Here is a 26,788-nt window from a genome sequence, read left to right as displayed (position 1 = left end):
TATAAAAACAGTCTTGTATGAGTTCAGCTTTATTATTGTACACAATAACAACAAGCACCTATGAGGAAAAATTGAGGTAATGCTATGGAAGGTATTGTACAGAACCATCTTTTGACCATAGTTATCTGCTATTGTTGAGAGAGACAGATGTAATTATGCTTACAAGAATACTTTTAATGAAGGCTGCATGCCAGTGTGGATAACAGTGACTACTTAACACTTAGCTCATCATTCATCTCCTCGATTCACTTTTCAGCTATTTACTATGATAAAGCTATAATGGAGCCCTTTGTGCTATTGACGTGCACTGAGCCATGCAGGCCAAGTTAACAGAAAACCTTTCTTTATCAGGAGTTAGCTTCAATTAGCCAAGTTACAGTCCTTTAAGGAATGTCCTCCATGACCTTCAGCCTAGGTGGTTTTTAAATGATTTAACTAGATCTGACGGTGGAGGAGGGTGACAGGTTTTGTTTACTAGCTGATAAATGGCAGTAACCTAGGGAGATAAAGTCCAGGAACAGTGGAGAATGTATTTACTTCGCACAGCTGCCTAACCACAGAAAAGACAGACACAGAACATTGTCCTGCTCTAAGAAATCTCTTTTTTTTTTAGGAACTTATTTATCCAAGATAGATAGCACAAGGAAGTAGCCATATTTCCAGGGCCTCCTGATTGTGTCAAGTTTCAGATACGAATGATTTGAAATGATGTAATGTCTTTCTTCAAAGCTCATAATGTTTAAAAACTCATGTAAGGGTAAAGCAGTTAAATTAACATTCCAAGTTCTTTCATACTTGTTTTTCCAAAAATATTCTTTATTTTCTCCTGGGGGCAAACTTTGCACTTTCCCTTTATATGGCGTAAGTTGGACTGTCTGTGTAAGATACAAATATCATGATATTGTAAACAATCTGGTTTTATCTCTGCTGACTGAGCAGAGGCTCTGTAATTGATTAGAGCAGCCTATGCTCTAACCTATGACCATGAGTCATGTGCACAGTGTTGAATTATTTATATCTCCCTGTTCAGGGGTACAACACATGCCATTAATGTAAACTGGAACCAACTTCAGGATGTTTCAGATATGATTGCAGTAAGGGTTGGAGCATTTTGTGTCTTATGACTTGACTGACCTGAGGCTGAATATATATGTTAGTTTAGTAAACAATGCTGACCCTATGGTGCTTATAAAAGATTAGTATGGCATGCCACTGCAAAAGCATTGCAAAGTCTACTAAAGCAAAGTGAACGAACAGCAAAGCAAGCGTAGTGCTTTTTCATCTCTTTGACCAGGACATATCCCTAAATTGACACTGTATTAAAATATGTCCTGCATCTTGGTTAATATTACTTAAGTTTAATGTCTGAGCCAGAAAGAAATTAGAAAGCCAAAAGATATCTCTCACCAATAATTAGCAGTGACCTTTGGGAGTTTTCTTGAAGTCGATAATCTATTTGACATTCTGTATTGTTCCGAACTGTATTTCTCAGGTAGCATCACGCTTTGTTTCTCAGATGGAAAAACTGTGTCAGCAGCTGGATTATCTGATAGGCCAGCAGATGATATATATGCGGCCAATATGCCACTTACACTTTTGGGGAGTGTCAGGGTTATGTGCTTATCAATTTCCATAACTCCTGCCATACACACACACACACACACACACACATACACATACACGTCTATGCTACCAAGTGGGGTCTATGATTCTCCATCAGCTAAGTGGGCACCATGACTTCCCAACATTTTCTTTAAACCAAATATATATATAGAAAATTATGTTTTAAGCTCAACATTGATAATATTTGTTTAAATTAGAAAAAATATATTTAAAAAATAAACACACACACACACACACACACACACACTTTATCTATAGCTTGGAGTACTGCCAAGACTGTGGTATATCCTCTTTCTTTTAAATTGCAATTTAAAATATGGCTTTGTAAGCTTGCCTTTCTGGTATAGTCTTTGACCTAAGTGGCCCAAATATTACATGTTCTTCAGCAGATTGTAAGATATGCTGACTGAAAGTATACTAGGTGCAGGATTTTTGTCGTTTGTTTTCTTTGGGGACTTACTTATGGGAAAAGTCATAAAGCGTAAGCCATTTCTCAATTAATGAAGACGACCTTCACAGTCTATTTGCCACTGGGTTGCAATACAGCTCAATTCTTTAATGCACACATCTTTTTTTCACACTGTTATGATGTTTACATCTTGAGCAATACATTCATCTTTGGGGGCAAGGTGGCTTAGCTACTGTGACCGAGAAGTGCAAAGAGATTGCAAATCTACACAGAGGCGTAGCTGTAAACGGGACTGAAACGGGGTGGTGACATCAGAGGAAGGGGTGGTGACATCAGAGAAAGGGGTGGTGACATCAGAGGAAGGGGTGGTGACATCAAGAAAATTGCAGCCCCATAAAAACAGGCAGGCATATTGTTCAGAAAGCATCTGCCTGAAGTTAAATTTTGTGCCAGAAGTTCAATTTTATGCCAGAAATGTTAGGTTTTGTTTTTTGTATGATTTTTTTTTTTGTGGGGGGCAGTAAAGCAAGGTTCTGGAGAATGTCACCATATTTATGAGTCAGGTTGATTCTGTAACGAATACGGCCTTTCTGAACTAAACCTAAATAATAAACTTAAATAATAAATGTATTTGAATAACGCTGAAGTATTAATCAGAAACAAATGTCTTTCTGTCTATTTTTTATATTTTCTTTGCAATAAGGTGTTGCCGACTGGTAAATATGGCGACATTCACCAGAAGTAATTTCTGTCATAAAACTGAACTTTCGGCAGACGCTTTCTAAACGATGGCCTGCCTTTTTTTAATGATTCTACAGTTTTTTACATGTCACAGAAAGGAAATGCTATTGGTTAGATATACTGTATGCGTGAATAGTATACAGTTCATTGATTGCATAGTCAAACGATTACAACGACCATAACATCATTAGCATAATATTAATATATTAATATTAAATTTGGCTGATCACACAAAGTGTCTACTTTGCATTAGTATTTTTAATACCCGTTTTTCGTTGTAATCGATAATGTCAATATGCACGAGAATTAATTAAACTTCACATTCTGAACAGAATCCAACATTCCAGTACCTAATTTAGCAAATTAGTTTTACCGTGTTAATTTATTTAGTTTAGATGTGATGTACCAAACTAATAATATGTTATCAACCTCAGTTGATGATATATTCAAATTGACTCAGAAATGGGGCAATGATCAAATTCTCTGCATTTACGAGGCAACTCCTTTGAGTTGCACGTTTCAAAAAACAAAATTCATTTCTTACACACTCTAAAACAGGAAGTTATATTCTATTTCTAGAACAGTTTATCCACTAACTTGATAGCATTTACTACAGTTACTTTATCTAGTCATAAAGTATTTAATATTTAATATTAGATATGTTGAATACTTATCGATTTCCATATAAAGAAGTCAATGTTTGTATATAAATACTGCAGCTCTATGGATGTGAAATTCCAATGAAAGAAGACGGTACTTTGCTGTACTCATTGTATTGCGTAGGCTCGCAATAAACACATACTTATTTTCAAATAGAGATCAGCTTGTTGATCTCCAAGTCTTGCAACATTATCTTTGTTGTCGACAGTTTTCAAACTTGGACACCTTCCGTTGATCAGACGTAACTCAGTTCAGATAATGCTTTGCAATTGAAAAGTTATATAGTTTGTAGAAGTGTTCTTGTTGCAGTTCTCTCAGGATCTTCCTAAAGCATAACTGATGGCTTCTCTTCAGTTCGTTTCGTGCAGCTACGTGGAAACAATGACCCGCTTTCTGATTAATGCAGTATCACTCGAAGGACAGGCGGCAGGGCCCTTCCTCAGAAGATGATTTTAGCCATTATTCAGAACATTCGTTCTTCCTTGCCTTCCGTCAATTCGAGCAATTATGCTCCCATGACTTTCTTCAGAACCGTTCAGCTTCCATTTCTCCATCAGCACTCCTTCTGATTGTCAAAGTTCAGACTTGTTCCTCGTGTGGAGAGCGCTCTCTCTTGCCTGGAGCACTGTCCTTTCTGTGGGGCACACTTCTAGTGTGGGGAGCTCATGGGCAGCACGTATGGGGAGCTCTTAGTGTGGGGAGCTCATGGGCAGCATGTATGGGAAGCTCTCAGTGTGGGGAGCTCATGGGCAGCACGTATAGGGAGCTCTCAGTGTGGGGAGCTCATGGGCAGCACGTATGGGAAGCTCTCAGTGTGGGGAGCTCATGGGCAGCATGTATGGGAAGCTTTCAGTGTGGGGAGCTCATGGGCAGCATGTGGGGGAAGCTCAGTGTGGGGAGCTCATGGGCAGCATGTGGGGGAAGCTCAGTGTGGGGAGCTCATGGGCAGCACTGTCAGCTTCAACAACATTACTGGGGAGTTGGTTCACTTGAACGTGAGATTTGAGTGCTGACAATTTTTCTGTGCTATTGCTCTTGGGGTTAAACAGTGCAATGTGCAATGTACAGTGTGTATGTATATATATATTAGGGATGTCACAGTGTACCGGTTTTACGGTAAACCGCGGTATAAATCGCCACGGTTTTGAAACCGTAACCATTTTTCTATACCATGATTACCGAGTTTACACGGTTTAATGTGATATGGGCACGTTGTTTTATTCACTGTTTGTCCATCGGTTAGCCACTGTGTTCATTAGAACTAACTAATGAACACTGACATCTCAAATTCTGGAAACTGCCATGCATGAGATTATCCAAGTAGGCTATTAAATATGTGACGTCATATTTAATATATACCGCACTACTAAACAATTATCGCTAGCAAACGTGGTTGTCAGTAAATGAAACACAAATACTCAAAAACATCAGCAAGAATAAGGCACATCACTGCCTTCCTATTAATTTACCAAACCAAATAAGTACCAGTAGCTATTATCTATCGATGGGTCAAGAGAAACGCAGTAAGCACACACCAGTGCAGATAATCAAAAAGCCATATTTACTACTATATAAGTCTAAGATGCTACAGACATTTATATTACTTTTTATTTTAAACGGTATTGTAAAGATGTTGCCGTCTCCTCGAGTTGATAGTGTTGTAGGGATTTTGGTTTTATGTATTCAAAAATAAATACAATTTTATTCCCATTAAAAAAAAAGTCCCCTAGATGCCACTTAACTTTGCAACGGTGTCATACCCACCTTAACATTTCTTCTTTCCTTTGTGTTCGTTGTTGTTAACATGCAGTTCAAAAAAAAAAAAAAGAAACTATTTGCAGGTGCCGTCTTCTCATCATTAAGTTTTGCACTCTGCTGAGAGATCAGTGGGCGGGCACTGCATGTCTTTAAACGCACTCGATTGGCTATTGCTAGGTAACGCTTTGCTTCTCTTAACTCAGGGGTTTTCAACCTTTTTTTTGACCCCCTTGTACCCCTTCTGTCAGGAGGTTTCAGCTGAAGTACCCTTTACAATTTTTGCTCAATGAATGGTACCACATTTGCAATAACATGCAGAACAATCTGGTTAACACATTTCATTTTTCTCAGAGCATTTATACTAAAAAAGGCAGAAACGCTGTGCTTCACTGATATGACAAGTTGAAAACAGCAAAGATCATAAGCAGCACAGAGCGCTCTCCAGGCACAATCACCAGACGCCTGCTTCACCTATATATCAGAGTGGAAATCCACGCAATCGAAATCGCGTATGCGTACAGGTGGAAAATGTGGATGTGATAGATTGTGTTTTTTTTTTTTTCATTAGCCATTCACTTTGAGCTGCTAAACAAAGATGAAATAAGTATACATTGTGGTTTAGAGAATATATAATACCATTTAAAAAATTCAAGATCATTGTAAACTCTTACTTTTATTTTTATTTGTGCATTTCTGAGTCATCCTGCGTACCCCCTATGACCCTTAGAAGTACCCCCAGGGGTACTTGTACCCCTGATTGAAAACCCCTGTCTTAACTAATAGGATGTCATCCAAACTGATAAAGATGAAAAGGGTATTCAGTTGCAGTGGTCACATCCTTACCCCTTATCGTTCCAGACTGAGCCCAGAACATGTTCATATTTTGGTTTTTCTCCACAGTAATTTGAAATAAAGAAGCAGCATTATTTTGCTGAGCCTGTGTGCGCTGGAGTGAACACTTATTCCAGTCAGGCAGTGCCTGATAGAACTGTAGTACCAGCGTGTTGTATTTGTTTTAAAACTTTAAAGTTATTTCTCTTGTTAAAATTGACTTGACTTGAGTGTATTTATTTAAATAGCCATTTAAAAAACGGATTACAAAAAAAATGACATTATACCGCGGTACGACAATAACCTTGGTATATTTTTTGACGGTTACCATACTGTCAAAATTTGATACAGTGACATCCCTAATATCTCTCTCTCTCTCTCTCTCTCTCTCTCTCTCTCTCTCTCTCTCTCTCTCTCTCTCATATATATATATATATATATATATATATATATATATATATATATATATATATACACACACATCTCTACAGGGATGGGAATAAGACTCCCATTGCATAGTGGTTTGATCCTAGTTTTGCTATATGCTTAATAAGACACACCTGAGCTTGTTTATATACTGTGGCTAATCAAGCTTGTAGTAAAATCTGGAATGGGTGAAACTGTATACAATAAGCATCTTATTTCCATCCCCATGTGTATATATGATCAAAAACATTTCATTTTAACCATGAGACAATATATATTTTGAAATGGACTTCATACATTCATTTTTCTAAAAGGAATGATTTAGCTAAAATATATTTTCAATATCCCTGTCTGCAGATTTAGAAAATGTGGGCTCAGATCACACTTTCAGTGACTGTGTCCTACTGCTATCAGGGTATTGTCAATTGTAATAATCAAGCATTTTGAGATGTAGGTGACATATGTTAATATTCTTAGCTGAAAAATATACGGAACCCATTCATTCCTTATCTCATCACTGGATTTCTGACACAAAGGGACATTTAGTCATCAGGTAAAGGGCATTACATGAATTTCAATGACATTCCACTTCTGAATTATTTATTCCGTTTCAGGTCATGTCTTACATTATAAAGTGACATCTGTCTTTGCTGTCTGCACTATATACACAATGTGCTGGAGAAATATGTAGAATAAATCCCATTAAGTTATGAATTTTATTTCACATGAAATTGTTTGCCATTTTTCGAATACATCTATTAAAAAAGCGGACTTAACTATTTTATGACCTTCTATAAATATTCAGTATAAACAATATGCTCAATTATCATTTTCAGTACACACAGCCTAGAATATGGTAAACTAATAGGCAGCCTAAGGCATTCTCATAGATCACTAATACCTGTGCAGCCCTCCTTATCCATACCCAACGGGCGGTGTCACTGGGCAGTCTCGCCCAGCTCGGACCACACGGCTATATGTATAGTACTAACAAAACCTAGAACCAGAATTGAAATACCCGGTTCGGAACCGATTCCAAAAATCTCCACAAATGCATGTCACTAGATAACAATTAGAATAAACTGTGAAATTCAGACGTGTAACATAACATGGCAACAGGCATAAATGGAACGGCTGCTTCGTTCTGATTGGACCATATTACATTTGCGTGACAAACCGGATAGCAGAAATGGCAGCGACGTTGCTGCGTAGCAACACACATTTCTGACTTGATGTGTACATGATCTTATAGTGCACAAGTCAGTGAGCACATCACTGGCACATTGTGTATAAGTAGTTAATCAAAATTTTGAAATAAAATTGTTCTTAATTTTAAATAAGAAAACAAAACGCCCCCCTCCCACCATCTTGGATGTAAACGCCCCCCTTTGGCTTCAGAACGCCCCCCTTGCGAAACAGTGATTTAGATGTTCAGTGTTTTGGGGGAATCCTTTGTTATAAAAACCTGCAGCTGTTTGTGTTCAGTTCTCCAAAAACCATGAACACTTCCAGATCAATACAAACAAGGCTTTCAGAAGTTATAAGCCTCACAAGCTTTCATAGAAACAAACAAACATCCAAAAAACAAAACAAAACAAAAAAATGTATGTATGTATGCTGCTAGGCCATATGGTGATTTAAAAGAACAGTACAACACATTTATTTATTTAAATTATGTCCAAAATGTACATATTGTAAACAACATGTGCACAGTTAACGAGCAGTTGAGTTTTTACATGAATGCGTGATTAAGTAAATACGGTACTGTAAAAGACAGATGTAGCGTACAGTGGTATGTACAGTTGTAGCCATTGCCAGTTATTCACCTGTTGCAGCTTTGCAATCCTGTTATTGCTGATAGGTGAACTTCAAAGTAAATATTTCAAACAAAGCTACAACATTACTCAATAAATATTTAATTCGAACTACTGTATAACATTCAGACATTTTTTTCTTTTTATTTATTTATTTTAATTGCATGACATAGACGAAGACAGATCCCATGATGTCACAACTAATAACTCACCATAGTGATTTATCATTTATAATTCACTTCAGATTCATGCTCACAATGTTTAAATAAATAATGCCAGCCTTCACCTCAAAAGTAATGAAGAGTGCCATTCAATATCCAGGTACAAAGCACTAGATACAAAATATGCCTTTTTACCCACTGGAGTCCATTAACTGTATGTTTTGAAGCCTTTTTAGGCATGCAGAGTTATTCAAAGCAATGGGTGAGTTAAGTTGTTCATAAGTAGACTGTGGAAATCCAAGTTCTTGTAACTGACATTTCCATCTGTCACTTAACTTTTTCAGTGTATTGTGGCATGACTATTGTCCCATGTACAATAAGAAACTGGACCTGACAGCTAGGAGTAAGACATTTTGGGACTGGCATGTGCTTCTCCCAAGTGAAAATATAGGTATAGCACATCACAGTTCAGTACTGGTACTTTAATAAATATTATAAAATGGGTATTTTAAATACTCTATCCTGATTGGTCAAAACAGGTCACATGGGGTGTCCATATTACAGTATATCACCGGCAAATCACTGGTAGATATCCATATACCACTAGAATTTTTGGAAAAAAAACAGTAGACATATTGGAATTTATTGCAATAAACATGACAGACGAGATTTAAGTAGATGTTGACCTGAAACGGACACCAATGATTCATTAAAATAGTGAAAAAAGGCAAAAGTATTCAAATTAACTCAAAACTCGTGCCATGAGGGTGCCTAAATTAAATAAAGCCGAAGGTAATTGCTTGCTAAATAGACCTGTTGTGCCGTGATGCAGCTTTGTTTGCAGACGGGTGTGGCTAATGGAAGCTCTTTCTGCACCTGTTCCCCGGTGATTGCAGCCAGCATATAAGCCCTGTTTCGAGAGAAGAGAGAGGACTGGCAGCCGACGACACACACACACAAGGCACAGGGATAGTGATTCAGGTAAGGTCAGGTCAGGTCGAGTCAGTCCTGGGCAGTAAGTAAGCTGTTAGAAATGATAGGTAGGAAAAGTTAGAGGCGGATTTCTTTTCCCCTTTTGTTTCTTTTTTATTTCTTTTGTTGCAACTTGATAGCACAGGAAGGCGCTTATTGAAACAAACTGTTTAGAATTCAAGGCACTGCGGAGAATGATGCGTGTTTGTTAGTGAACTGAATGTGAAATAGACAAGCAGCTAAGTTATTGGAGTTGTAGCAACTTGGAAATTAAGCAATTCTGTAACCCGCTGGTACTGACTAAGAGAACGTTTGTAACTGAAGATTTTAACTATTTTATTGTCTTTTAAATTGCACGGATTTTGAGAAGAGAGTGACGGTGTGGTTTCAGCAGCCACCCTTCTTGTGGATGGTTGCAGTAGGTGGGTTATTTATTTGTTGTTTTTTCTTCACTTATTTATTTGATGCACAACAAAATTTGGAAAACGTGTGGAGTTTTGTTTCATTGTCTTTGTTTGCATCTCTCCTACAGGGCAGGCGAGTTCCCTTCCCTCCTGCACTGGGCCTGGAGGACGTGCAAGCAACATTGACAGAAAACATTTCCCCCTTAGAAAGTCTGCCTCTCGGTGTGACGGATGGACGGTCAGCATTAAAGTGGGACTGATTTTGATTTTTTTTTATTTCTTTTTTTCAAGGTGTGGCAGGGCAAAAGCCCTGCACGTGTAAATAATGTATTGTATTGTATTGTGTGTATGTATAGTTTAAAAATATATATATAGAATAAATGTGCACTAGATATGGCAGGTTTTTGCAGTTATAAATAAAGTTGTGAAGTTTTGAATTTAAGTTTGGCAGGGATGGGGTTAAATCTAACTCTGCCAAATCCATGTGCAGAATGTGGCTGGGGCTTAATTGACTAATTGATGATCAATTAAGCCCAGCCACATGGTATAAAAAAGGAGCTGGAAAGCCAGTTCGGTTTTTTTTTGTTTCAGCAAGCATGCAGCCTCACTAGTGTGTGGAGAGCCAGTGTGAGTGAGTTGTATAGGGATTAATTTAGGGGATTTTGATCCCACCCCAGTTTATTTTAGTGTGTCAGAGTAGGTTCCGGAGCGGGACCTCCCTTTTAGTGGGAGCAGCGCTAAGCCAGTGTGTGGCAAACTTTTGTTTTTAGCTGTTTCTCACTGTGTTTTGTTTTGCATTTTTTTGGAGCTCTTATTTTTATTACGCTATGTCTGTGTATGTCCTCCTGCACCAGGGCTATCATTGCTGGTACCCTAGTGGCAGCCACCTGTCATAACATTTTGTTTACTTTAATAAAATCGTGACGCCTGAGTGGCATTGTCAGCTGCATCCCTCTGTCTCTCTCTCATCATTCAGCGGACACCCACAATTAAAGTAGCAGGTACTAAGACCCCCTGTTACACAAGGACACTCAACATCTAGCTTGAGCTCGGTTATCATTTTTTTTTCTTTTGGATTTTTTTTTCTTTATTTGGTCTGCCCTTCACTTTAATTTATTTTCTTCCTTTTTATTATTACCAGCTCGAGTATAAGTTGAGAAATCTAAACCCAAAACACAGTCCTGAAGTTGGGGGGGGGGGGGGGTCAACTAATGCACAGCCAAACATATGAACCGATCTATAATTTATAGTAACATATAGTCTATATTTACTGATTGCGATGACCGGCGGCGGTATTGAACGCTATGGAGGTTATTATTATTATTAGGCTAAAGCATATTCGAGGTCTATACTGGAGACAGGAGATTGAATATTTGTGGGAATGTGAATCAGGAGAAATAATGGAAAGGTCAGCGCATCCCGCTGCTTCGCCAGAGTAGCTGCTTGGGCATGACGCGACTAATACAGAAAGTAAGGCAGATAAAAAAAGGTTAGTTAGCAAGTAAGACTGACACACAGACTTGGAGGACAAAACACAGAGCTGGCCGATCTTTTCCAAAGCTACCTCCTGTTGAAGGACAGACGCCTGTCGTCTGTGCTCCCACTAGAATCTGGGGTAATGTCCACTTTCAGTGTTATACATGCTGCTTATATATTTGAATGCTTTTAAACAGAGACTCATACTAAAATGTTGTGATTCAGATGAACTTTCATGGTTGTGCTTTCTTCCTTCCTACACAGCACCTATTCTGACATCATTAAAGGTACAGGCACCCCACTCCTGGTACCATAATCTTACACATGTATAGCATGAATTATATTCATTGTTAATCCTACAAAATACAGTAACAACATGTCCAGAAGGAGTGGAGTGATAAATACAAATATTTCGTCAGTAATGTAATTTGGGTTAGAAAAAATATATTAGTAGGGCTGTCAAGTGATTAATTTTTCTCAATTAATCTTGGTTTTAATCACATATTTCATTGATACAATTACTGCATCCATCTCATTTAAGTTTGTATTATTATTATTATTATTATTATTATTATTATTATTATTATTATTATTATTATCATTATTATTATTATTATTTAATAAACAACCCAGCATAAAAACACTGTTTTCCTATTTCTGGATTCTGGATCCTATTTGTTGGTCCCTGTTTATAGTTTTATATTTATTTACAATCCAGCATTTGTTGTTAAATTGTTTGTACCAACTGCTAAATCACAACGGAGTCAGTTTATTACTCACCTTACTGCATTTACAATTAACAGTTTCCTTTACAGTTTACTGCACTCATAAACTGATGTTTTTGATTGCTGTTTAAATAACAACAACAACAATTATAAGAATTATGTTTTATTAATAACTTGAAATTGTCTAAATAAAACCAAATATTCACAAGTAATGGTTATATCCCTCATAATTGTAAATAATATTGCTTAAAAATAAATGTGGTAAATGAAATAAAACAAAGCTACAATGTGACCGGCTCTGTAGTCGGTAGCTATCCAACAGCACTGGTTATACTTATAGTATCATTTCTAAAAGAGTACTCTGTCGAAACTGACATGTTTCAAATGTTGTTCTATTGTCTGTAGCAGAAGAACTACTAGAAAGTGTATTTTGAGAAGTGAAAGCATATTTAGCACGCAGGTGGTACAGCCGCCTAGATGCACTTCTGTGATACTGGAACTCACTTTGACTGTAGATACAAGTAACCCTCTTTCTATCCAATGAATCATCAGAAAGTTTAATAAAAATAAACGTCCCATTCACAAGTCCTTCAGTTTGTGTGCTTTGCTACATAATGCGGTTCTGTGACTAATTTTATATTCAAACAATGACTACACTCATTCAGTCTTGGCATGTATTGAAATGAGGGGCAAGACAGGAGTGCGCTAAAAAAATCCCCCAAAATGTACGTGTTAATTGCAAAAGTTAACTGCGATTAATTGACAGCCCTAATAATTTGTAATTAGCCATAATGATATTCACACAGACAACAGGCCTTCTTCAAAAATCGTGAATATTGTCAGCTGCAATATTCTACAGTGGTGTAGTCCTAAATCTGGAGGTACTGGTACACTTATAATAGGTAACACCATTTTCTAATTTCTACAAGTATTTCCACAAAGTGTCTTTCTCCATTTTGTCAGAATGCTTTACATGTCTGTGTGTCAGTGGCTTCGTTTGTGTCCACAGTTTCAGTCGATGCATTGTTGCTGTCGTCTTCGTCAGCATTTTTAGCCTTCTTATAGAAGTAGTCCGTAATATACCGAGCATCAAAAGAAACTTATCACTATTATAACACATTTATTTTCGAACAAAAATCAGGTATATAAATGATGGATTCTTTTTAATCACTCGATCATTCATCCATGACCTTGACACGTTTGAGTGACTATGACTGAAGCATATGCACTTAATCACCTAATTAGTGAGACAGTTGCTTGGACACTGGATATGGAGTGATTTCAGCTGTTGAATTGTAAGCTTGAATAAAAGCAATAAATAAAATCACAGAAAAAAGCAATATGCCAAGTCTGTCAAGAGAGCAGCGCCTTTGTGCAATCGGTACGTTGGAGGCTGGACTAGGGCAGCGTACTTTTTCTCGCCGTCTTGGGTGCTCACAGCTAGCAATTTAAAACCTGGCTTGACGGTATAACCAGACACACTCTGTCAATGACAGGCCACGAACTGGGAGACCAAGAGTCACAACACCTGCCCAAGATCGACAGATCATTTTGCAGCATCTTCGTGATGTCAGTTGTTAATCAGCACAATAAAAAGTCACTGCTCCTGCTCTAAAAAAGAGTTGTCATTTTTCAATTGCATCTAGTGATTTTATCCAAATATAAGTGATATGTTTCTTTTGATGCTTGGTATAGAAGAAGTTCCTAATGACTGAATCAGACAGTTGTGCAGGAGATGTGAGTTATGTCTTAGCTTGCCTATTAATTATGAGAGTTCTAGACTCAACTACATGACTGCTGCCTGTAGAAAATAGTACCAGAACGGTGTTCCGGCGTGTTCCGTCGACTACACCATTGATATTCTACTATACTAAACAGAGGTTGAAATGTGGCATTTAACCCTTTGAATAGTGAGTTCTAAAATGCCCTGCCGGCCCTACGGGAGTGAGTTTTTTTTCTGTCTTGTGCATGCGCTTGATTATTACAGCGTACAAACAAGCTGAAAGGTATATGTTTGTATGTATGTAATGAATACTGACGAAATACAGACAAATCATTTTTATCGTAAATAAATATAATGTTTTATTTTGTCATAGGGAAAGGTTTTGACTAAAAAATAACATGTAGGCAATAAACAATAAACAACGGGGTGGAACAACCACAACAACACGTCCTAACAAAAAAAAAGGGGCTGAACTAGAGAGAGAGAGAGAGAGAGCGAGAGTGAGAGAGAGAGAGAGAGAGCGAGAGAGAGCGAGAGAGAGAGAGAGAGCGAGAGAGAGAGAGAGAGAGAGACATGAATAAATCATATCCGGGTAAACAGGTGGTGGGGGCGGAGGGAATGACAGTGTCTAATACTTATGATACTCCTAAAGCATGGAACAACGCACAGAGCTTGGCACCGCCTCTTCGCTGGATTCCTGTGACTTGATGGTAAATATTCTTCACTTATGTCTTCACTGACACACTCGCTGACATCTGATTCAGTGGAAGAATTGTATGTATTTGAATTTAAATCAGAATCTGTATTCAGTATTATTTCTAATACTTCCTTCTCACTGAGCAATTTTTGCCGGTTTACAGACATTGTTGACAATTTTGTGACAGGGTTTATTATATGTAATTCAGTCAATATCTGGCAGACGGTGCAAGAGACCAATAAAAGGTGTTACAGAAACCTAGTATTACAATGTTATGTTACCAGGAGTTTTGTAGGCTCAGTAATTCAAGTTTAAAGTTGCAGAACGTACCGGTACGTTCCTACTCGCTGGGGACCAGACAGCAGTGAACGTACCGGTACATTCGTACTGCTCAAAGGGTTAAGTAAAACCTATAAACAGTAATACAATGAAAACTTAATGACACCCATAGTCTTTCGTTTAGGGAGGCTATTCCATACTTTCCCCCCTGCATTTATTGATACACACACATTATATGTATATATATATAATTAAGACTTGCATGTTATTCATTGTGTTGAGTTTGAAAAATAGTCAGACTGACGGACACAAATAAAAGCTGTAAACCGGATTCATTCTCCTGCATCTTTTTGAGAACTTGTATACTCATTCATAGCACAAAACAGACCTTGAAACCACTCAGGGATGCTACATATATATAAATTTTCATCAGAATATTAAAATACTTTTTCATATTTAGGGTACAGTAAGCAGGCAGATGCAGTTTTCTGCTTTCTTTGCAGACACTTTCAAAAGTTCAAAAGACCCCACTTTCACTGAAAATGGAGTGAAGGACTGGACAAATCTAAAGAAAAAACTTTAGAAACATTCATAATCTGGCACCACAAACAATGTTCTGAAAGGTGGCATTTGTTCAAACAGTCAAAGAAAGTATGTTCTGACTGTAGCGTCACAGTTATCAAATTCTCACAAAATGGTGGTGCGTGAAATCATACGGTATGCTACAAACGTATTTTGCCACACGTTCTGTAAAATCAGATTCGGATCAAGCTGTTTGTATAGATAACAGCAATTTGAATAAATGTAGAAATTGTGAAGAGGATGTTCCAGGCAAGGGAATGAGGGAAAAGGATTCCGAGTTTTCGTCGGTTGCCTCCTGCAGCGGTATGGGGGGCTCAGACAGGCGGGAAGAATGGACGTTAAACCAGCCAAACACTGTCTCCTTCAATGACATTGAAATGCAACTAAATCCTGTATCTGTACTACAGTGTTGATTTTGATACGCCAGCTGCCCTAGTGGTCTGGCACTAGGAAAACAAGAAATATGTTCATTAGACCTGCTTTGCCTGCTTGCGGGAAAAAATCGATCTTCTCTCACAAATTTTTTTGTGTTGGTTAGAACAATTTTTTGTGAGGATTTGGGCAATTTATTTTGGGGAGGCTTAGCCTCCCCAAGCCTCTTATACACACTGCCTATGATGACACCTCTCCCTCTATCATAATGCCACAGAAATAATGCTCACAATAGTTGCCATAGAGGGGTGCCTCTGCTGTCTTTATGTATTGCTCCTTTAATTTAAAAAAAAAAAAAAACCTAATGCCAAAGAGTTTGATCCAACCCATGTTTTCAAATGCTAATGACAAGTGGCATTGAAAGCCTTAAATCAGGCCACACTATTCAGCCCTGCAGTCTCTTTCACTGGACCCTGCTCACGTTCCGTGGGGAGCCCCCTCCTCCCCCTACTACCCTTTATTGTCCATGTAGTAACAGGCACAGCTGTTCATCTTGCCTCACACAGAGAGACTTTCCCCTAATTACCACCTCAAATGCACACAGCTTGCACCTGCCCAGTCCTTTCTTGACTGAATTAAGGATTGCCTGATGGACATCGAATAATTCTGGTCAGTTTTCAGACCCTGATTGCTAAGCTATGGAATAGGGGGAGGGGGTAAGCGACACAGTAGTACCCCCTCTTCCAGCTGGAGAGTAGCAAGACAGGTCAAGAGCAAAACCTGCTTCACTTGATGACTGCATTTGTTCATTTTGCTGATGCAGTGATTTTCAAACAACTAAATCCTATCTTTGAATTGCCATGGACCTTTGGAAAGGGTCTGTTGCTGGGTTTATTCAATAGATGTTTTTTTTGCCAAAATGTAAATTTTAAGGAAAGAAAATAAAAAAAAAGCAAAAGATTATTGTGTGGCTAGTGAGCAACCCGCTTTTAGGGTGTAAGAAATAGGCCAGGGGTTAAGATGAGTTGCTGTAATTTTTGAAGTTTCCAAAAAGCTTGCCAAGGTGTTAAGGATCAGTCGAGTGTTAAACTCAACGGTGTCCTGAGATAATGAATTGGTTATACTATAAGGCTTTGTTGACTTGTTTGAATTTTAGATGTATTTGTGAATTTATGTTTTTGCGTTTAGTTTGTTTACAGATTAAATGGTTGCCAGGGTGTGCATTTGTCACTGATGTTTCTATCCAGTAGTGTAGGATGCAATTTAATTAAGCTATATATTTGTGACAGTGATTGAAAGACTATATCAATACCTTTGCTACATTATCTACTCCACTGGGGGGGGGTTAAGCTGAGACAACCAAACTCCATGTCATGACAACCATGTCTCCAGAGGTATATATGACCTATACAGCGGGTAAGCTGGAAAAGTTAATATAGACAGCAGCATATAAAAGACTTATAAAAGTTTATCTCTGATTTATCATGGCAGTTGCACAGATGTAAGCGTTATTTTATTGGTCACAGAAATGCAGAGCCGCAGTGGTGACTTCTCTCTCAGTTATTGGTTCTATCTTACTCACAATAATCAGATCAGGGCATGATGTGCAAGCACAGATCATAGAGATCAGTGGTGCAGAGATAAACCCAGCCTCAGACGCCATTGTGAGTCACTTGTGCACTTGCTTGAGTTCTCAAAGTACTCTCTGTCCATGCTAAATGGTGAATATATTTAAAGGAGGACTAAATGCTTATTCAAGAGAGTCTTTGATTTGTGAACAGCTCAGTAATGATGGCTTGGCTGATGTATTTGGACTGTTTTATGGTCTTTTTTATTTTTTAAATGTGTGCTGTGCTCCATGACTTGAATGGATCAGTGGCCTTGGCTTCAGTTGGTTAGGTATGGTGACCAATGAATACAATACACAAACAGGAGAGCACTGCCCTGGGTGGTGCAAAAAGCCATAACTTTGCTCACCAAAAAATTCCACCACCAGCTAAGAGTAAACACCTGGATATGAGCTGGGTTATGAGCTTGTCCTACAGCTAAAATTACCTTTGGGCAATTTAAACAATGCAAAAGCCATGATAAGTCTGGTAAAGTATATTGAAAACATGGCAAATCATAACCATGAAAAAAGCATTGGAAAGCTGCAAAATTACTGTGCAAATCTGCTTGGGTAATTTTTTAAAAGGGTATTTTGAAGTTTCTGTTTTGTACCAGTACTCTTTGTCTGAAATGTAAAATTTCCAGTGAGGATCATCTGGTTGGAATGACTCAAGCATGCAGATTTGATGACATGACACAGCTATTAAACTAATTATATTTTCAAACCTTTTTAATCTTTTATATGATACCAGTAAAGACTGATAATTGGCAAAGGCAGTAATGCCTAAGGGCAATTTATGTCATGAATCGCAGGGCTTTATACCAATTATATCCACACAGATATAGACTTAAGAAGGACTAATGGCCAGGTAAGCAGGTTTAAACATGTTTATACTGGCGTGTATAATTAAAACGTGAGAGCTTGTAATGACTTCCCACCACTGTAGGCCTTGATTTCTGCATCAGTGTGGCAATTATAAAACATGAACCCCTTACCCTTGCTTTCACTATTCAGTCTTTAGCTGATGCAAAAGAAAAAAAATAAATAAAACATTTTAAAATAAAGTGACATCGCTGAGCTGCAGCAATTGCAGAATTATTTTCAGTCTCGGATAGGCTTGTGTTTGTTCGGACAAAATGTGTTAAAAATGTATGTTTAATTTATATTCTGTGCAAGAAATGATACTCAATTATAGGTGTAGTTGACACGTATAGTTATGGTGATGCAACTAATTACACTCAACAGATGTTTGTCAGCATCATGCAATTAACACTGCTGTTCCATATTTTGGAAAGTTCACTTCCATGCTACATTAGTGCAGATGGTCCCATTTTCCCCTGCCAATCACTGACTGAAAAAGTTGAGTTAATAACTCCAGCCAACACACTGTGTTTCTTCATCCAGTGACCGCCACTAAATTAGGAATACATTAAAATCAATATATCTGTCCTGAAGTGAGTACTGTCAGTTGCAGGCTCAAATCCTGAGAAATACGTATTGATCTTTCTTCAAAGAAGTCTTCTTAGTCACCACAGCACGAGATTGGTGGTTTTCTTTCATACAAAAACAGTGTTGCCAAATGACAAACCATGTCTGTATTTTCCTTATTATCCTGACTAGAATGCAAAGAGCACCAAGTGTGCAATAAGGAACACTCACACTGTGGCCTGTTCGTAATACAGTATGCATAGCAATATTTGGAATAGCTTTGGGAATACCCTAGATTTGCAATGCAGTTTAGACATGTATAATACAGTCGCTGTCGTTTATGTCCATACAACTTGACTGGCATGACACAAGATTTTAGTGAAAAGAGATTAAATCCAGCCAAAACACAAGGCAAATTAAATCTGGTGTTTTTAGAGATTTTCTACTAGCAAACATTTACACAGTTTATCAGTCTGATGTCTTCAATAAACTGAAAAGGAGTAGGTATGTGGCTAACCAACCACTGCAAAAAGTTAATTAATTTTGGGTTAGGGTTGAGGCAAAAAGTATGGCATGTTTATGATTAAATTATGCTTAATCTGTGGATAGCAAACAGTGCTTCAGGTTCCAGTCTTGACAGTCCTTTGGTTTTCTGACATGACAGGATGCTAAAATTGTACATTTTTAGCCCAGGTTTGAAATAATAACATGACGCTTTGTTACCTAAGCTTCAGATAAATCACAAAGACATAAATTAATATTTGTACTGAGAACTATATTAATTTTGTAAACAAAAGTAACAAAAACTTTAATAAATATTGTATTATTTTATAGCTATACTTTATTTTATGGCAATTCATTACCTTGGTATTTTATTGTTTAACAGTCGATGTGTATTTAGATATTTAACTGTTTAAATCAATAATGATTTCCATTACACGAGAGTAGATGTTAAAACTTCATGCTGATTTGAACTCGGCTCTCGCCAAGATAAGCACCAACTAAGACGTAGCTTTACAGTAAACTAATGTGATCCATATGCGTCTCCATCCATTTACGTTTCCTTCCATATGATGATGTAGATATCCTTCTGTCTGGTGTTAATGGCTGAAGTGTAATGCTGGCTCCAGGGATCAGCTTATTTTGCCTCCCTGGCGCATCAGCACACACAACGGCCCAGTGTGTTATGCAAGTAACTGACTGGTATATTATAAAATGGAGAGGACACTATTTGGTCCATCAATGCTTGTCCAGTTCCTAGTAGCTGATTGCTCCTAGTAGCATTGCTAAAAAACAAACAACAAAAATGTTTCCTTGCTTAGCCCAGTTGCATCATACCTTGGCTGATTGCTTACTCCAGGATTTTTTGGATGCCAGCTTTATCTCTTTGACCCGATGATCCTTGCTGTGTCACTGTTGTTTTGAATAGATACCCTTTTGTCTTAATCAGTTTGTCTACAGTAGTTTCCCACACTGAGCCCATCAATTGAATCTTTGGCTTATCTACGGCTGTGCTGGGAAAAGTGAGGGTGGCACCTAGAGCTAGACAGAGCTGGGGATGGTGTTTAGCTCAGGGTCTTAATTAACATTTGCTCTCGACTGTGAATGTATGCACACGGCCGATAACAGAGCACTGGTAAGCATACAGATGCTGGGATTATTTTTTGGGGGGCATCCTGTCCTCTCTCTCTCTGTGAGTTTAATAAAAGGTGAAGGAACTCACGGTTATCCATGTGAGTCCAGTTTCATTATCAGTGGCCAGAAAATTAGACCACAATCAGAGATTAATTAGGGAGTTCCCATTCTACATGACAAGTCATAGACCTTATAAATAGTTATTTGTAATACAATATGCACATTCAGTGCATATTTAGGTCTGCAACCCCGTTCTCATTTGTGGTTTAAGGCATCTTTGCGCGTTCACATATGTGACTGAAAAGCAGGCCTAAAATGTGGCAAATTGTTTTTTTATGGCAAGATAGCCTGCACTCAGATACTGCACTCAGATTGCAAATAACTAACAGGTTGTACATACAAGGACTGACATTCACAAGAGAAGGTCACAACTGACCACCTAATACTACTGCTCCCTCCTAAGGAAAGATCATTAAATACTCTCCAGCCACGCCTACTCCTAACAGGATTAAGTAGCCGGTTACACCTGGAATAATTTTATACAAAAATAAACTCTGTTATTTAAAATTCATTCAATTTATAATAAACATTAATATATTTTATATTACACATGTTTGTTCTCATTTATACGTCTTTGTTTAATTTGTATGAATACCGTCTTTGTTTACAAACACAATCGTTAAACTATTCTATTGTTTACTCATTATTATCATTGTCAATATTATTCTCTAGTCCTAACCATTACCAGTAAAGACTGAACATTTTTACCCCTTCTCGTGGAAGATTACCAAATATATGGCTATAATAAAACCCTTGTCCCACATGTATAGCTATGACAACTTCATTAAGGGAAGCGCGCTTATCTAAATACAGCAATACACTGTCATATATCAAATACACTTTGCTCAACGACATGCATGATACATAATAACCACTACTCTATTGCCAGTAGAATAATAATAATCTCACCCTTACATGGTGTCTCAACGATCTTAATATCTGTGGATGAGAACAGTTTTATTTAGCATGTATATGTTACCTTTAGGCCAAATTTTAGATCTCATGGTTTGATCTCATGGTGTCTCATCATTTTTATGCTGATGATACCCAACTCTATATTCATTCTAAACCCAACATTGCTACTGCTGCCTCTGCTCTTACTGCATGTATCTCAGATATAAAAAACTGGATGTTGCGTAATTTTTTACATTTAAACTGTGACAAAATTGAAGTAATGCTGCTAGGCACTTCTTGTCAGCTAGGTAAAACTAATACCTTAAATCTGTCTGCTAATGGCACCATGCTTGAGTTTACTTCTAAATTGAAAAATCTGGGTGTGATGTTTGATCCAGGGTTAACTTTTGAACCGCATGTGCTAAACACTGTCAAGATTTATTTTTTCCACCTCAGAAACATAGCTAGGCTGCAACCTATGCTTTCGCAATCTGCAGCTGAAAAACTAGTCCATGCATTTGTGTTTTCCAGGATTGACTAATGTAATGCCCTGTTTGCTAGTGTCTCAAATTGCATCCTTGCCAGACTTCAATATGTCCAGAACTCTGCAGCCAGAATTCTGTCCAGGTCTTCCACCAGAGATCATATTACTCCTGTTTTAGAGGCCTTGCATTGGCTGGCTGTTAGAGTCGATTTTAAAATTCTACTGCTTACCTGTAAGGCTCTTCATGGGCTGGCCCCACTTTATTTATCTGATCTTTTATCTTTTTATACTCCTACCCGCAACCTCCGCTCACATGACCTTAGATTGCTGAGTGTCCCTTGTGCTCGCCTACGCACTATGGGCGACAGGGGATTTAGTTGCTAAGCCCCAAAATTGTGGAACTCTCTTCCTATAGAGATTAGACTCTGCTACTTTGAGTGTTTTTAAATCAAGTCTTAAAACTTACGTTTTTAGAAAGGCTTTCTTATGATTCTGTATTTCTGTTTGTGTTTTTATGACTTGTTGTATTTTCTTTTTGTTAAGCGCTCTGAGACGAATGCTTTTAAGGGCGCTATATAAAATAAAGTTTATTATTATTATTATTATTATTATTATTATTATTATTATTATTATTATTATATATGTGTGTGTAAAAGCAAGCAGCTAAAAGAAATGATTGGCATTTTAATGTAAAGACTCACAGTTATGTAGCTATATATATTGTTACGTACAGAATAAACAATGGTGGCTGAATATGCCAAGTCACCAGCATTATAGATCATTATTGAGATCCACAATCCTGCAGTTTTTATGTTTATCGCTTAGTTACTAAATAACAGGAAGAAAAGGTAATTGTGACAAATTAAGCTTAATTATGACTGCAGCTCATGTATTATGTGAAAGAAACAACCTGAACGTTAACCCGCTAGATTTTATTTTATTTAATATTTTTATAATTAACCCTTAGCGGTCCATTTATTCAGCGTGTGTCAGGCGCATCAGGTCCAATTTATTTTCACACGCGCAGTTTATTTTAGACGCGCTGTTTAAAAGTATTTTTTTTTCACAGTAAAACAGGTTTAAAAGGCACTGCATATCAACAGGACACTCAGTACTGCATTTCCAGCACCGCCCCACCCCTCGCTCACTATATTTTTCAAATAACTCTTAATAATAGAACATACCGATAAATCATCTCTTGATCACTCGTTTTATCACCAAACTTCTCAATAATGCGATCCAAGTCGTTATTTTTTTACTATAACATCTAAAAAAACCTCTGCAAATGTCTGTGATGTTCTTTGAGTGCTGGATGCAGAAGCAGCTATCTTGTTTGTTTATGTCCGTGTTATCTATGTGATGCCGGGTCTATCAGTATTCATGGTTTATCTGCTTTTTCCGGAGAAAAAACGACTAGAGACCTGTTTTTTGCGTCTTTTTGATGATGTTGGATAGGGTCCGACATTGGACCGGAAAGGGAAAATTGCGATGTCGGACCTGGTCCGACATAGGACCGCAAAGGATTGAAGTTTTATGTAGAATTAATTGCCATTCAATACTGATCCACTGCTGTCTTGGCTAGCAGAGCATTCTCCTTTCACGCACGTGGGAGTGTCTACTAAGCTACGTAACCAAATTGGTCATGTGATACGAAAAGGCGGCCCTAAGTCTGTTTTGCGTTCACATATACTGGTATGTAAAGACCAGCCCTGGTCCTGGATTGCAGATCCAAATCAAAATGGTGGCCTAAAGCTGCATTTTCTTTTTTGAAACATTCACATATGAGAAAAGGTGGCCCTGAGGCGGCCATGAGCCATCTTAAATCGCAAGTGTAACTGGGGTCATAGATGCTCAGCCTCTGCTGATAGAAAAAATCAATTTCAGCCACTAGCTCAACTGAAAGGGAAAACCCTCACTTGTGAGGAAACCTCTCTATATCAAAGAAACACCAACAATGCAACTTATTGGAGGATTAATTATTTAACTAATCAGAAGTCATTGACTCTTTAGGCAGAATGCCAGAAGAACTTCTGTATATTGAGTTAACAAAGCTATGTTTATTTAAGTTTTCAAAGGGTATTTCAGGGGACACCTGAGAGTTTTTGTTCTGGAACTACCAGTTGTTTGGTTTTGGTTGTTATGCTCAGATAACGGCAATGTGTTACAGGTATCACAGGATTAACCTGAGAGAGGAAATGCAAATACAGTAAAAAGGTATTATAACTAATATCCTATTAGAGTACAAAACACAACTAATTACTTTTATCTACAGGTGAATAGTAACACAATACTCTCAATATTTTTTCAGCTTACCAGAGTTACATAAACTGAAATAATAGCACATACAACTGTATTAACAGCTTGAGGCTGCCTTTAATGAATGACAGCGGCAGAATGAGAATGGCACTCGCCTGCCTCGTGTGTTTAACCTATAAATCACTCTTACTATTCCTGCCAAATTATAAGCTGACAAGCAAAGAGGCTGAGTATTTAAAAATATTATATGACATGTCATTTAGTTTTCTAATATGCAAGAATGTTGTCAATTACTGGAGTAGGAATAAAAGATCCTATTAGCACATGTATATATGTACTGTATAAGAAGTACATGCTGATTGTGTAAAATACATTCTAAAGGTATAGTGGTGAACCATTATGTGGATATACAAACTAAAATGCAATGACTAATACTATTAAAGTATAGAATATTAAAGTATTTTTTAATGTGAAATGGCCAGGATTTGGATTAAGCAAAGAAATGTAATGCTACACCAATTCACAGATTTAGACTGTAGAGCTAAATGAGTTAAAGCTGAATGTAAAAATGTAATCAGGTATTTTAACCCTTGAGGGATAGGGTTACTAAAGTGAACGTCTGTATAGGAGTGAATTTGAGGGATTAAATGGGAAGCAAACAAGATTTCATCACCGTTACCATTCACCTTACTCACAATGTGCAGCAAAAAGAAAAAATCTGAAGTGAACCACTGACTACAGTATGTTTTGTGAGCATAACTTCCATCGTGCTGGGGCCTTAAGTGGTATGTGCTATGCTGGTCAGGAACTAAATGCTATTTATTCCTAACCCTTGAAACTCACAGCATGTAGCAGGAATATGCAGCTTCAAAGAGAAGGACATAAAAGTGCATGTCGAAGCACCTATCAATACTCAACGTGTTAAAGAAACAGATCAATGTGCAAGACTTGCAGTGATTTATTAATGGCTGTACCTTTGAACTAGGTAGAAGAGCTACCTGTAAATTTAGTAAATCAATGGTGGCTGCTGTGAACCTATATACATTGGTTTGAAACAGACATCAAAGGGAGTCTGTGATACAACAAGAGGCAGCAATCAAAAGTAATCCTTTTGAGGTGTGGTGCACAGTCTATGTAGAGTACTATGTATGTATACAGTGCTGTTCAAGTCAGATTGTACAATAATTTAGATTCTCAAGGCTTTTTAATAATTGTCCTTAATTGAGACACCTAACTGTCACTGCAGTTAATCATCTAACTAGTAATGTCCACTTCATTGGATATCAATGCTTAATTAGCATTTTTTTTTTTTTTTTATGAAAGGAATTTTAGGGTCATCATAAAATATGTAAGACCTCATAAAGGCCCCAAAAGTAAATTGTTTATTTCTGGTTTGCTGATGACATTTTGGAGTGAAAAGCTTGGTGACTGAGACCTATTGTGATTAATTACACTATGTAACACAATTTTTGTTCCTGGGTAGTAAGTGTTATTTCCTAATTGCTTATGCCTCAAAAGTATAGAAAATGGCTATTATTCCCCACAAACTTTGCTTTTGTGACCAGGACAGTGATATTTTGAAATTTACCTATTTCCAATGAGAAAACGGGCGGATTTGTGTCTTTTCGTTCACATAAAGTCAGAAAAAAACAACATATGAATCCAAATTAACATGTATTTATACTAAAGTAATACAAAAATGACTACAAAAGATTTAGAAGTGAGTAGTTTTTCGAGATTTACGATTATACTGTAAATCACTTTCACGAATCAGCCCCCAAATGTAGTCTCCCATCATGTTCTCATTATACTGTCCTTCATTGACAGCTCATCCAGGAGCCTCAAAGCCGTGCTGCTTCATAATGGTAACAAGTACCCGTCTTCCCCTGGCTCACTCGGTGCACCTCAAAGAGGATTACAACAGCATCAGGACCTTGCTGGACGCCTTGAAGTATGATGAGTACGGCTGGGACCCCTGGAAGGTGCTGCTGCCACCACTGCACATCAAATTGGGCCTTATGAAACAATTTGTCAGAGCTCTAGATAAGGAGTCGGCAGCCTTCAAGTACCTTCAAGACTTCTTCCCTAAGCTGTCTGAGGCAAAGGTCAAAGCCGGTGTCTTTGTCGGACCACAGATAAAGAAGATCCTGGAGTGCAATGAATCCCCCAAGAAGCTCACTAGTAAGGAGCAAGCGGCTTGGAACAGCTTTGTCGCAGTGGTTCGGGGCTTCCTGGGCAATCACAAGGCCGAAAACTATGTGGAGCTGGTTGAGACTCTGGTGAAGAACTACGGCACAAAAGGCTGTAGGATGTCCCTCAAAGTCCATATCCTTGATGCTCATCTTGATAAATTCAAGGAGAACATGGGAGCGTACTCGGATGGAGCAAGGCGAGCGCTTCCACCAGGATATACTGGACTTTGAACGCCGCTACCAAGGACAGTATAACGAGAACATGATGGGAGACTACATTTGGGGGCTGATTCGTGTAAGTGATTTACATTATAATCGTAAATCTCGAAAAACTACTCACTTCTAAATCTTTTGTAGTCATTTTTGTATTACTTTAGTATAAATGCATGTTAATTTGGATTCATATGTTGTTTTTTTCTGACTTTATGTGAACGAAAAGACACAAATCCGCCTGTTTTCTCATTGGAAATAGGTAAATTTCAAAATATCACTGTCCTGGTCACAAAAGCAAAGTTTGTGGGGAATAATAGCCATTTTCTATACTTTTGAGGCATAAGCAATTAGGAAATAACACTTA

General features: G+C 37.7%; 1 long non-coding RNA gene across 1 annotated transcript; it reads left to right on the top strand.

Annotated features, from left to right (window-relative positions):
- The first annotated feature begins 9,378 nt into the window (after positions 1-9,378).
- On the top strand, positions 9,379-12,571 carry LOC117972474 (uncharacterized). The gene is made up of 3 exons (XR_004663514.2): positions 9,379-9,817; positions 9,928-10,090; positions 10,826-12,571. It is a non-coding gene; the product is annotated as an uncharacterized LOC117972474 (long non-coding RNA).
- The last annotated feature ends 14,217 nt before the right edge of the window (positions 12,572-26,788 follow it).

Source organism: Acipenser ruthenus, chromosome 6 (assembly GCF_902713425.1).
Source record: "Acipenser ruthenus chromosome 6, fAciRut3.2 maternal haplotype, whole genome shotgun sequence".
In the NCBI taxonomy this organism is placed as follows: domain Eukaryota; kingdom Metazoa; phylum Chordata; class Actinopteri; order Acipenseriformes; family Acipenseridae; genus Acipenser; species Acipenser ruthenus.
Note: the sequence above shows the minus strand (reverse complement) of the source record. Positions and strands in the feature narration are given on the sequence as shown.